The sequence below is a fragment of the Corvus moneduloides genome, chromosome 1, assembly GCF_009650955.1.
Source record: "Corvus moneduloides isolate bCorMon1 chromosome 1, bCorMon1.pri, whole genome shotgun sequence".
NCBI classification, from domain to species: domain Eukaryota; kingdom Metazoa; phylum Chordata; class Aves; order Passeriformes; family Corvidae; genus Corvus; species Corvus moneduloides.
The window spans coordinates 71,811,418-71,823,677 of record NC_045476.1 but is presented as its reverse complement, the minus strand read 5'-3'; the positions used below and the strand labels follow the sequence as shown (position 1 = coordinate 71,823,677).

At 43.2% G+C, this 12,260-nt stretch overlaps 1 protein-coding gene across 1 annotated transcript in view; it reads right to left on the bottom strand.

The window, feature by feature from the left end:
• Positions 1-4,484, bottom strand: part of NEDD9 (neural precursor cell expressed, developmentally down-regulated 9) — a 72,684-nt gene extending 68,200 nt beyond the window's left edge. The window contains exon 1 of the mRNA XM_032115483.1: positions 4,303-4,484. The gene's annotated coding sequence lies outside the window, so the exon portion shown is untranslated. The remainder of the gene's footprint in view (positions 1-4,302) is intronic.
• Between the last annotated feature and the right edge of the window lie 7,776 nt (positions 4,485-12,260).

The window sequence follows — 12,260 nt, the reverse complement described above, 5'->3', positions numbered from 1 at the left end:
ACTACTTGCACAGCAGATGGGAAACAAATGGAAAGCATATTGTTTTCTACTCTCTATCTACATTTCATGCTTTTATATCTTCTGCCTCCACTGCTAATTTAGTCTAAAGATCCCTTTTTTCCTTAAATATATCTATATCCAAGCAATTAGTACTTTTCTTCAAGATCCAGTCTAAAGTACTCAGTTTTTCTTGCAGCCTCACTCAACACTATACCCAAATTTTTCTGTGGTGAATTTTAATGACCTAAATCTCTGTGCACAACATCTCTGTAACTGCCTATATTTCAGGCAGTTTCTACTTCAGGCCTTTATCTTTGTGTTTCAATGGAGATGAAAATAAACCATCTCTGTCAGCTGGAGGTAGAGGTTGTAGATGGAAAAAATGAATGGGAGAATTATTCATGGAGTGAAATGTAATCCCCCAAATCCAGGCTGGGAGAACTGCTGCTCAGCTGAGGCTGGTTTTAAAACCTTTAAGGCAACCTGCTTTCCTTGTAAACTAAGGAGTTGGGTATAAATACGTTTTACTGCACCTTAAAGTACAAAACAAAACAGAGGGTTGAAAGATACTGTGCTTTCTTGTTAACCCTCACCCCTCTTACATGGAGTTCTTCTAGCCCTCCCACTCTTTCTCTGTATGCCTTAGTACAAGTTTTAATCCCAGTTTCCCTTCCCCATTGTCAAGGGGCCTCTCCCCTTGCTAGCCTCTGGTCAGACAATACTACTGAAGCCTGATTCAGAACTTGCTGCTGATGCCAAACCTGTGATTAGCTATTGTTTGGAAACCCTGACAATTAGGCAGGGTGTATATGTTCATCTGGAAGCCAAGGACCTAGTGCAGAAAGTCAGGGGCTGGGGATGAGCTGCTTTATGAGTGTCACAGAGCATCTTACTTTACTGTAGAGCAAGGCACCAGGGAATGCACAGGGAAAATCCACAATGGCTTGTTGGGAGCAGACATCCTGAGGAAGGGCATGTGGTTGCTGCCTGAACAAACCAGGTGGATTGGTTTCGTGGTCTGAACTGCAGAAGCAGATAAAGCACTGAGGGCTTAGTAAAAAAAATATATATTTTTTGCTAAAAAAATTAATTGAATGCTGGGATTCTTGCAAAATCTGGGAGCAGGTAGGGCACATGGTCTTGTTCTCTGGAGAATGTATCATGAGCTGGCAGTGCTGGACAGTGGAAGGCTCACACGGATAAAAAATTAATGCTGTGTACTTTAAGGTGCTGCATGTCAAGAGGGAGGTACATGATTCAAATATAACTTGCCTTGGGGTCATCTGAGACTGTGGACTTGTTTCAGCTTGTTACTCTCTGCTGTGTCTTGCTTCTTCCATCTGCTTCCAAGTAAGCAGCTAAGAGGACAATTTAATTTAGTCCTGCAGCTACCCTGAATCCAGGTGTGAGCTGGGTTGTGCACAGAGAAGAAAATGTTGCCCTTGCCCCATTATCATGCAGGCACTAAGATATGTGGGCAGAGCTTAGTTGGCTGGTTTTTGGAAGGTGCTAGTGTTAGGTACAAGTGTTATATTTTTCTGGGCAGGAAGGCTGAAATGTATCCTGCCTAGCTGAGCTGCTGAGAGTGAGGTGTCTCCAGGGCCTGTTAAGTCTAATACCAGATTCTCTTGACTGTGGAGAGGACAACCAAGGCTAGTTGTCTTTGTTAGGTGAGGTGGATAATGCCCCAGATCCTTGGGTGCAGGGCTGGCTGGAGAAATCAAACACTGTGGTGCTTCCTTCTGTAACTCCCGAGTACGGACTTGGGGGATGTGGTGGGCGGGGATGTCTGAATGGGCAGACACTGAGACAGATGTGATTGTACACATCTCATAGCCCAGCTAAGAGAGCAACAGGATCACTCCATCCTCCATCAGTGGAAATGGGGCAATCACCTCTGCTGGGCACACTGCAAGGCAGAGACCTCCCTTCCATCATGGTGACTTTGCTCTATGGCCAAAGTGCAGGGGCTGGTTTTGGCCAGTTTCTGAGAGTAATGAAAAAAGCTATGTCTGAATCCTGCTGCCTCTTTCCAGGCACGTTCCAGATGCAAGCAAGCCAAAGTTCTGTATTTGACCTCAATTTACACCTTCCTAGAGGGAAATAAGGAAGCTCTGCAACTGAGTCCTGACTGTAAAAAAGCAAAGTGTGCCACAAGCGTTTCTCTATCTGTCTTAGTAGCAGGAGAGAAGGGAAAGTTTCTGCTTAGTGGAAGAAAGTGAGCGCAGCTAAAGCCTTGCTAAACATAGGGAGACACTTGCTACCTTTCAGCTCCTGCTTTCTGCCTGTGATTTGGCATCAATTCGTTCTGCCCACACAATTTCTTCAGTGTGACTTGGCTTTGCAAAAAGCTCCTTAATCCACCCCAGAAAGGTTTTAATGCAATTGCATCCAGCACAGTCCTATTTCACTTGATTTAAATGAGAGAGTTAAATCTCAGTCTAGACAGAGTGCTCTCTAGCTCCTGTGAATCTTGTACCCGGCAAGCTGTATCATCTATGAGTATGTTTCTCATTTTCCAGACGAGCCCAGGGGATCTGCACACCCCCTCCGTAAAATTCCTGTCTGTGCTAAATTGCCTTGTAGTCCTGATTTATACCTCAGTAAAACATATCATGAGAAGAAGAAAATGTTTAATTGTATAACTGAAGTATTTATGCAGGACACATTTTTGGTGGTTATTTATGCACTTACCTTCTTTAAAAGGGATATAAAGAACCATGACTTTCATTTACAGTGGGAACAGCAAAAGGTGAGGAGAATAAATGTAAGGGGCAAGGAGTAACCCCTAAACTAGTATGGCTTCTGGAAAAGGACCTGTGTTAAAATATTCACTGAAAAATACAATGAGATGCATTTGGGATCTTAGGGGATTTCAAGAGAAACTTGTACATTCTTTCTGTCCTTTATCAAACCCAACCAGTAACACAACCTTACATTTGGACTATGTAATGTTGAAAGTTGGAAAGCGTTTCATCTTTTAAAACAGTAACATGTGGAAAAAAGTCTTTTATGTTGCTTATGAAATCATCAATTCCAAGTTCTTACTTGATTTCTTTCACCCAGACCCCTTTCAAAATTGCGCTATAGTTTTCTTTTAAAAATTTTTCTCAAGAATGACTACAGTGCTAGAGACTGGGACAGGTATGCAAGCCTGGCTTCAGATCTGTGCTGTGAAGTTTCTATTGGCAACCATGTCCTATTGACAAGGCACTCTGGCAGCGCCTTAAACGAGAGTTCAAGCAGCACATGCAAGATAAGATGACTCCAGGATAATTAAAAATGGGTTCATTACTGGGAGACCAGCATGATTTACTTAATTATATCATAAATGTGCTTCCTTATCTTTTCTATCGCCTGTGTAAGGATGTAGCTTCTCTGACTGTTCTTTGGGTGTGAAAGCTAAGGAGCAAAGTTAAGATTGTAGCTCAGCTCCAAAGTGGTCTCATTACTGATAAAATATTTATTATGGCATGTAGTTTGTGCTTTGTTCTGCATGACGTGATTCTTGCCTCAAGGGCCATCTAGACTTCAAATGCTGAAGAGTAGGTGTGTGGTAATGCATAGACATGCCTATATGTTTGTGTGTTGGCTGACAGAAGGAAGAAATACTTCATGAAATGTGTAGGTTAGCAGCCTTCTTAATCTCCTTTTCTTTCCCTGTCGAAGCCCTGAGCCAACTTGTCTTACCTGTGGTATTGCCGTCCGCAGGGAAATTTGGTGGCTATGGTGCTGTGGACCAGCAAATGAGGAGCATGAATTTGGAAACTTGTGAAGGCTTTGGAGTGGTGGGGTACAAGGCCTCCTGAAATGTCTTAGACTGTCCTTAGCATAGGAGATGCTGAATTTTTCCTCTTGGCATCGAAAAATTTCCCTTAAATATGAGAAATTACCAGTGTGATCTTCAAAAGGTCATCTCTAATGGCAAGATGAACGAAGTTGCTCATGTCTTTGTGCTTATGGGCTGCACCCCAATAGACTCTACCAATTCCCTGAGACATCATTCACTAGAGACAAGCTTTCCTCTTTGCCAGAGAAAATCTTCTTGGCAATATGTTCAGTGAAAATGCACTTACTACCAAGGCTTGCAGCATTATCCCTGCTCAGGACACCAGCTCTTGCTAGCTTTGACTCTACAACTAATTGCAAGTAAGCTTAACAAGGAGCGCTCTGCCTGGCTTCTGAACATTGTGGGTGTTCAGTCAACCTCTGAGAAAATACTCTCTTTCTTGCTGAACTGAAAAGAAAGGCACTTACACTTCTATTAAAGCAGCTTTTGACTTTGTAGAAAGTGAAACTTACAGTTATCCTGTGTTTTTGGCTTCCACCTACAGTATGTTAATTGAAGGAACACAGGAGCTTTGTGCATCGATGATGGTTATCTCCATAGGAAGTCCAGCATTGTGGTTACACTGGCTGATTTTTTGCCTTTCCCAGTTGTAGGACTTCTTTTCACTTGCAGGATTTCCTTGTTCCAAATATTTCTTCACAGACCCAAGTGCTTTTTTCCATCCTCTGAAAGAAAAGGTCAATGAAACAGAGATGAGAAAAGGAGGAAAATGTCTTTCCATTTACTTACCGTCCTGCCAATTCAAACACTTCTGTTTCACACAGGGTTTCCCTGCATGCTTCTCCTGATGGTGAACAAGACTTTCCTCAGGAAAAAGCTCTGATTCTCTCCAAAATATCATTAAATAACTTTGCCACTGTCAGCAATATATGTTTTCAATCAATGGCATGGGGTTTTTTTTATCCCTGTTAAGGTCTAAGGAATTTTGGCAAGTATCATAAACTGATGCATGCTGCCTGGCCTTACTTTACTGCTCCCTATACATTTATCTGGGAGGCTGATACCCAGAGCTGTTCAATAGCTCTGGAATGCTTATTTCAGCAGCTCCTTCATCTGCATATCTGCAGCCTAGGTTGTAGCTTTGTGCTGGGGAACCAAAAAGACAAACAGACCTCATGCAGGGTAAAATTAGCTCCTTTGTGGGCTTCACTAATAAGCTTTGAGAGAAATGCAGCTGGTAAACCAAAGCACAACCAAATCACAATTTTGGTTTGACTTCATAATGCTTTATGGGTTTGAATAACTCAGTCTTCAAAAAAATATTTTTCTTGCTCTTCTTGTTGGGACAGTGTCTAAAGCCAGACCCATCATACGGATTATGCAAACATAAAATAAAGGGTCAATCTCTACACGGAAGATCATTAGTCTAGCTTTAAAATGACCAGTTGTGCTGTCACAACTTTCAAAGGTCATTTTGGTTTGTTTTTCAAACCTGCTTGTTGTCTTGGGTAACATAAACACAACAGTTCTGAGGCCCCGCCTTTATTCTGATAAGGGATCACTCATACTGTGATCCTGCGTGGAATTTGCCTCCTGAACTTTAAGTGGTGACTGTCCACTGATGACCAATTACTCAGTGTGAATTTTCTGAGACACTTCAGGTTTCAAAGACAGACCTGAACTACTTGGAAAAAAACAAGAAATGACCCGTGGGAGGTGTCAGGAAATAGCTGAGCAAGCTTGTGAGAAAGTTGTGAGTTAAAGGAATATGCAAAGAGTTTGTGCTACCCATGGAGGGTGTGAAGTTCTAGGCGAGCTCTGGCTACAGCTGCAGTAAACCATAACTTAATCCTTCGAGCATGCGACACGCAGGATGAGGCTGAGTAGAGTTACTTGGCTTGGGGATCTTTTCTGTTTGCCAGGAGAATCAGTCTGGAGGAAACCTTGGAAACAGAGCATACTTATTTTTTTTTTTTAAGAGCTTGGTAGGTTTCACTATTTGTACTTCCAAATCCAGGAAAGTGGTTGTAAGAAATGCCCCTGTTTCTTTTGGCTTGTTGGGGTGGGGGGGTCTCTGAGGTATGACAATGGCTCCTGCACTTCAGATGCTTTCACTATCCTCTTGGTAGCATGTGGAGAACTCAGGAGGCATGACTTCCTTCCTGCCCCAAGGTCTTCTAGACAACATTAATGCTTTGTCCAAAGTTACAGAAGACACGACTGTACAAAGTGATTGCTGCCTTAAAGTATGCTCCCATCATGGCACTAACAGCTGCCACCACTCCCAACCACAATAGATTTTTAACAAAGGCCCTGAGTAAGCTGTAGCGTCCTTCAGCTGACAGCAAGACTGCTGGTAAAGGTTGCACAGCAGTCTCCTTTTTTCTGTTCCCGCAAATGAGGAAAACTGATGTCCTGGCAAGGGCTTTTCCTGTCTGTCTGGGTCTTAAGCACAGAAGCAGAACTTCCCAGGAAAGAAAAAGGAATTATATTTTTGTGTGCAAGTAGCTGCTGGCTGCTGGTTGTGTTTTTTCTTGTTTACTCCCTCTGTCCTCCCAACTTCTAAAGTGTTTTCAACATGTTGGACCCAATTGCCTACCCCTCACCCAGCCTGCAGAGGATTTAAAGAACAAGATCAAAAACTTCCCTGTACATCAAATATGTCAAGTGTCCAGAGGATTGAAGGGGCCAGAGGTGACTTGTTGCCCCAAGCCAAGTATTTATTTCACTATGCATCCACAATTGTGATCAGATATTGGCCAAAGAGTTTGGCCAGGTGGGAGACGACTTGGGGGGGACTCTTCATAAAAGCAGCATGTGCTGCCTTGCTGCTTTTGGCCTTACTTAGCTCATCTCTCTCTGGACTCTGCTTTGAAGAAGGTTTAGTGATCACTTTTGCTCTCCTCTTCCTCCTCTCCAGCCCCTGGGGTGTGTGACCCATACACTGCTTTTGGCCCCTCCTCTTGAGGCAGAGGGCCGGAGCCTTATTTCCCTCTCCTGTGTTCCCGCCAGCCCACCTTTTCTTCTGCAAGGTGTGACCTTGAGGAAGGGCAGTCTGTTCCTGCCTTGTGTCCCTTCAGGGGAGTGGTGGCCAGACAGCTTGTGCAGGATTTCTTGTTGCTGCTAAATATACATCTCTCCTGTGATCTGGGAAGTGTGCTGGCACTGCTGGAGTTTGTCTAGGTGCAGGGAATCTTGCAGGCGTAGCTGTAGAGTGAGTTTATGCCATTGCAGTAGTGCCAGTGTCAGTTCCTCTGCTTGTGGATCAAGAGTGTAGCTCAGTCTCCTTGAGCTATTTATGAAGCGATAACTCTCAGCTATGGCAGGACAGGCAACACGTTTGATCCTAGCAGTCCCTCACTTTCCTGAGATGTGATACTGACCAGCTGGTGCATGCTCAGCCTGGGGAGGAACACAGAACTGGGGGGAATCATTGGCTGAGGGATCCATACAACAGAGTAAAGCAGAATGGCCTTTTGTTTAAGGCATCAAGTCTGAAGTCTGTTGACATGTTATTTCATCTGTTGTGAGATTTTTGCCTCTGCCCAAGAGTAAGGCATGAGACCAGCTTACAAAGTGCCTAGAGCATTCATTTCTCTTGCTTACTTCAGAGACTCTTGAAGCGAATTGCATTATTTGCCACCGCATTGGGCAGCAGTGACCTCATGCTAAATCCTGTGAACCAAAGGCTGCAGGATACTTGAGCTTGACTTTATAGCTTAGGTGACCAAATAGGGCTCCAGAGGTAAAAAAAGGTTTCCCAAATGAGTGCTTTGGGATCATTACCCTTACATTTCAATTAATACCTTCAGTTCTGTAGTGCAGTCTGAGGCACACAAAACCCATTTATTTTGCACAAATGGTACCAAGAGCAAAATTACCCTTCTATGATCCATGTGGTTTATGAGGGTAAATCATAGTACTGAAGATGATGGAAAGACAGATCAATTAAAATCCTTTTTAAAATAAAAGCGCTAAAGAAATCCTTGTCAAAAGCAATGATAAAATCTTAAGCTTCCCCCTTCTAACAAAGGACAACATTGTACTGAGAGGGCTGACTGCTGCTCCAGGTACTCCATGATTTTACTTTGTACCCTTCCATAGCAGTGAGGAAAGAAAATAAGGCACAACCCACATGCCTTCCAGATCTGCCATATTTTCCCCCCTCCTCGTGCTCCATAATGAACAAAGGCTCTGTGCCTTTGCTTCACAAACAGGTTATTTATTCCTTGACACTGAATTCACCTTTTATTTGGTATATTATTTTCACCAGTGTATTTCAAATTACAGCTAATAATGCCAGTTGCTCCTTCAGATATGAAGTGCTACAGGAAGTTACTGGATTCTAATTAGGAGAACAGCCTGAGGAACAGGCTGCAGAGGCAGTCCTTGTGAGCTGAGCAAGTAATAGTGAGAGAGTGAGCACTGGTATGAGGACTTGAAGTGACTTGTAATGGTGGTTTTGGCAACAGAGTCCATATTTTATGCATCACAGGAGGGTCTCATCTTTGACGACTCTGTATGGCAGGATTCCAGCTATAGTCACTTGCAGCTGGAAATAGCTATCAAACATGCTTTGTTTACAGGGGAACTAGTCAGAAGAATTCTTCTGGCCAGATGCAGAAATGCAGAGGAAAGTGTTAGTAGGTAGGAGTGGAGAGAACCAGAAGAAGTTGGCTAAATAAAAGGATAGATCATAGAATCAAAAAATGGTTTGGGTTTGAAGTGACCTTAAAGATCATCTAGTTCCAAACCCATGCCAAGGTAGGGACACCTCCCACTAGATGGCTGAGGCATAAGCCTTGTTTAATGTGTGTTTGGTTTTTGCTGTTCAGAACGTGCATGGGAACTGATAACATACCCTAGGTACAGAGAACACGCCCCAATTACCAAGCAACCTGCAGTGAGAATTGCCAGATGCTTCTGGCTTGGAAGATCCTGCCTGAAGGTGCTTACAGGTCTGACAGGCTTAGACCAGGTGGGCTGATGGCTTTTGGGTCAAACCACAGGCACAGATCCTGTAACCAGTCCCAGTTCCTGAAATGAGCCACTCCTGATGTGGCTGCATGGACAGGCCTGATGGCTGCTGCTGAACTGCAACTTCAACCTCCACACTTAGACCATAAATACCTCTCAGCCTGTTAAGCAATCTGGAGAGTAGCTGGTTGAAGAACATTACCCCAGAGGTTACTGTCCTTCAGGGCTGCATTTCCTTTCTCAGCAACAGGCTGCAAACCTGCTGGAAGCTGTCTGTCTCACCTTTTGGGAAGAGGACCATAAAGGGAGTAATAATGGGCTATTGCCCTAGCTCTAGCAGAGAGGTGTAAATGCTGCTCGAAGAGTCCTTTCCACAAGTGAAAAGCTGTTGTGTCAGTATATATTTAGTAAAACATTAAGAAAGCATTACTAGAAGCATCCTGTTAATGTGGGTTTGTGCTTTTTAATAATACTAATGGTACTTTCAAAAGCGAATACACACCAAAGTCAAGGTCATCTGTATGACCTTTAGTTTAAGTTCATAGGATCATAAAACTTTTCTCCTTGTCACTCAGCATAGTCAGTCTCTGTTTCCTTTTCACAGTGTGTGGCTCCATGCATGTTTTGGTATATATGGTATGTCCCCTTCAGCCCTGAACAAATGTAGTTATTTTTGTGTTTGGCTCTCAGGTAGTGCTGCTGTTGCAGATGTCCATACAGTGTTTTTCTGCCTAGTGTTGAGAGGCAATGTTTTGGGAGGAGCAGAGAAGCACAGAAAGTTAATTCATCACCACCCAGGGCAGGATGTGCTGCACTTGCCATCAGGCATCTCATCTGAGCCACTTCTCAATGGATGAGGAAAGGCATATCTAAAACCTCTCCTCATCTGAAGCCTGTTACTTTCAATTTTTTTTTTTGTCTTTTTCTGGGGGGGGAGTGGTGTACAAATATGCAATCCAAAATATTGTTTTTCATTTCCATTTAAAACATGCTGTTTATATAAAAATTTAGATACTTGTGTTCTTAAACAGTTTTATTTTGGGAAACAATAAACCCAAATGTTTGAATTTTTTATAATATTTGCTGACAACTATTTTCTGATTTTGACACAACTTTGCTCACAGGCTTGCTTAAATGAAAACCAGATTTGTTTAAGGTCAAAATGAACTGTGAGATTAAGAGGAAAAAATCCCAAACCCTTCTTACTCATACATAACGATTTCTTATGCTACTTGATTAATTTAAGTATAGCCCTCTGCTTTTGGTTGTTGTTGTATGTTCCTACCGTCCTAGCACAGCAGGCCAAAAATGTTTCAGTATAATTAATTGGAAGTAGATGAATATGAAAAAAACTATTTTTAAAGCCTGGGGTTATATAAGGTAATAGGCATTTTGCAGGAACTGTGTGAATGTTATGGGTGCAATCTGAAATTATGGAAACTTTTTTTGGTATAAGGGACCATGATTTTTCTTTCAATACATTATTCACTACTTCAGCGGCATATTATGACTTTTTATAAAAAATAAAGCAGAGTTCTTCTAGACAGGATGTTAGAGCACAGCCCCTGACTAACACTTGAGTGTTAGTCACTGAAGGAGGCAGGGGATTTATGGGCAAATAGTATGTGATAAAAGGCATATGGATGAGGTCTAATGCTAAGAAATGCAGATACAAAGTCTGTTTGTACAGTCTGGGTTCAGAGTACTCGACTTTGTAACTATAGTATTCTCTTAATTTGTAAACATTTTTGATGCTCGTAGTGCTTGACTGAAATGTGGCAGGGAGGATTGATGGGTGCATGCATATACAGATATACATATTTAAAGCATATATACTGATGTGAAACCCATGCTTAGTTTTTATTCATCCAACTTTTATTCTGTCTGTGAGGGGCCAACTGAGGGAGTGGGGACCTAAACCTTCTCAGCCTTTCTGAGAGGTATAAGTGAGCAGGGTGATGCAGGACCCTGCAGTACCAGCCAAACGTGGCAAGCATGATGCTACTTGGGTCAGTAGGGAAGCTTCCCTTGGACAAGGGAGAAGAGCAGTTTTGGTGGCTGCCTCTGTTATTTAGCCATATTCATTCACAAAAAAAACCAGTGTGCCACAGCACATATCCTGCTGATGCAAGGTGCTGGTTTTGGCATGACAGGTTGCAGCAGGATGGTAACTGCCTTGCCTGAGGTTAGCAAGAGGAAGAAAACAAAACCAAAGTTTAATTTTTCCAGCCTTTTGCTCCTGGAGGTGGATGAAATTTGTTTATGTTTCCATGTCAGATGAGTGTGGATGTTGCAGCTTTCCTCCGTGTGGCACAGCAAACGCTGCTGACGCTCTGTTGACAGCATGCTCTGTAGCTCCTGGGCTGAGCTCTGTCAGCTCCCTCAGCAAACTGTGCCAGGCCTGTTTTTCAGTAGTGCTAATTCAGTGCTCAGGAAAAAAACAAGCTGGGCTAAGTCTTGGCAGTGTTTGGCAGCTTTGTTCCCATCTGTTGCAGAGTAGTAGGAAAACGTTGAGAAATTCCACACGGACAGTTAAAACAGATGGATGCAAGATCCTGCACTTCTATACTTTCCAGTTTTGAGAACTTTTAGGTATAAGCTGTTGCTTTGGGCCTCTCCCAACATATTTGCAAGTAGGGAACAATGATAAAGAGATTGATAGGTGTCCTGGTTTTGGCTGGGATAAAATTAATTTTCTTCCTCATAGCTGGTACAGTGCTGTATTTTTGGATTTAGTATGAGAATATTGTTGATTACACACTGATGTTTTAGTTGTTGCTCTGTAGTGCTTAGCCTAAGTCAAGGATTTTCTTGTTTCCCATGTTCTGCCAGCAAGGAAGTGCGCAAGAAGGCAGGAAGGAACATGACCAAGGCAGCTGGCCCGAACTGGCCAAAGGGATATTCCGTGCAATAGAACATCCTGCTCAGTCTATCAGCTGGGGCAGTTGCCCAGGAGGGGCTGATGGCTGCTCAGGGACAGGCTGGGTATCAGCAGGTGGTGAGCAACTGTGTGGTGTATCACTTGTCTTTCTCTGGTTTGATTTCTCTTTCTCTTCTGGTTGTCTCTCTTCCCACTACAATTATTATTTTATTATTCTAATCTTATTTAAATTATTAAACTGTTCTTATCTCAACCCTGCCAGCTTTACCTTTTTTCCAATTCTCCTCTCCATCCCACTGCAGGGGTGGCAGGGTGTGTGAGTGGGTGGCTGCACGGTACTTAGTTGCTGGTTGGGATTAACCCACCAAACAACAGGGATCAAGTCCTGCACCAGTAAGCACTCAGTGTGCACCAGGCCATGCCACTTTCCACTTTTGTTCAACCACAATTTGGGAGGTACTGCCTGGTAGTGGAAGAGCCAGAGGCCTGCCTCACTGCTGGGGTTCAAACCCCTAGCCTTGCTGAATGAGTTGCCTGGGGAGGATGATTACACCTATACACGTACTTGCTTCTGGGCAAGTCTACACACTCACCCCATCCACAGCGCTGGGA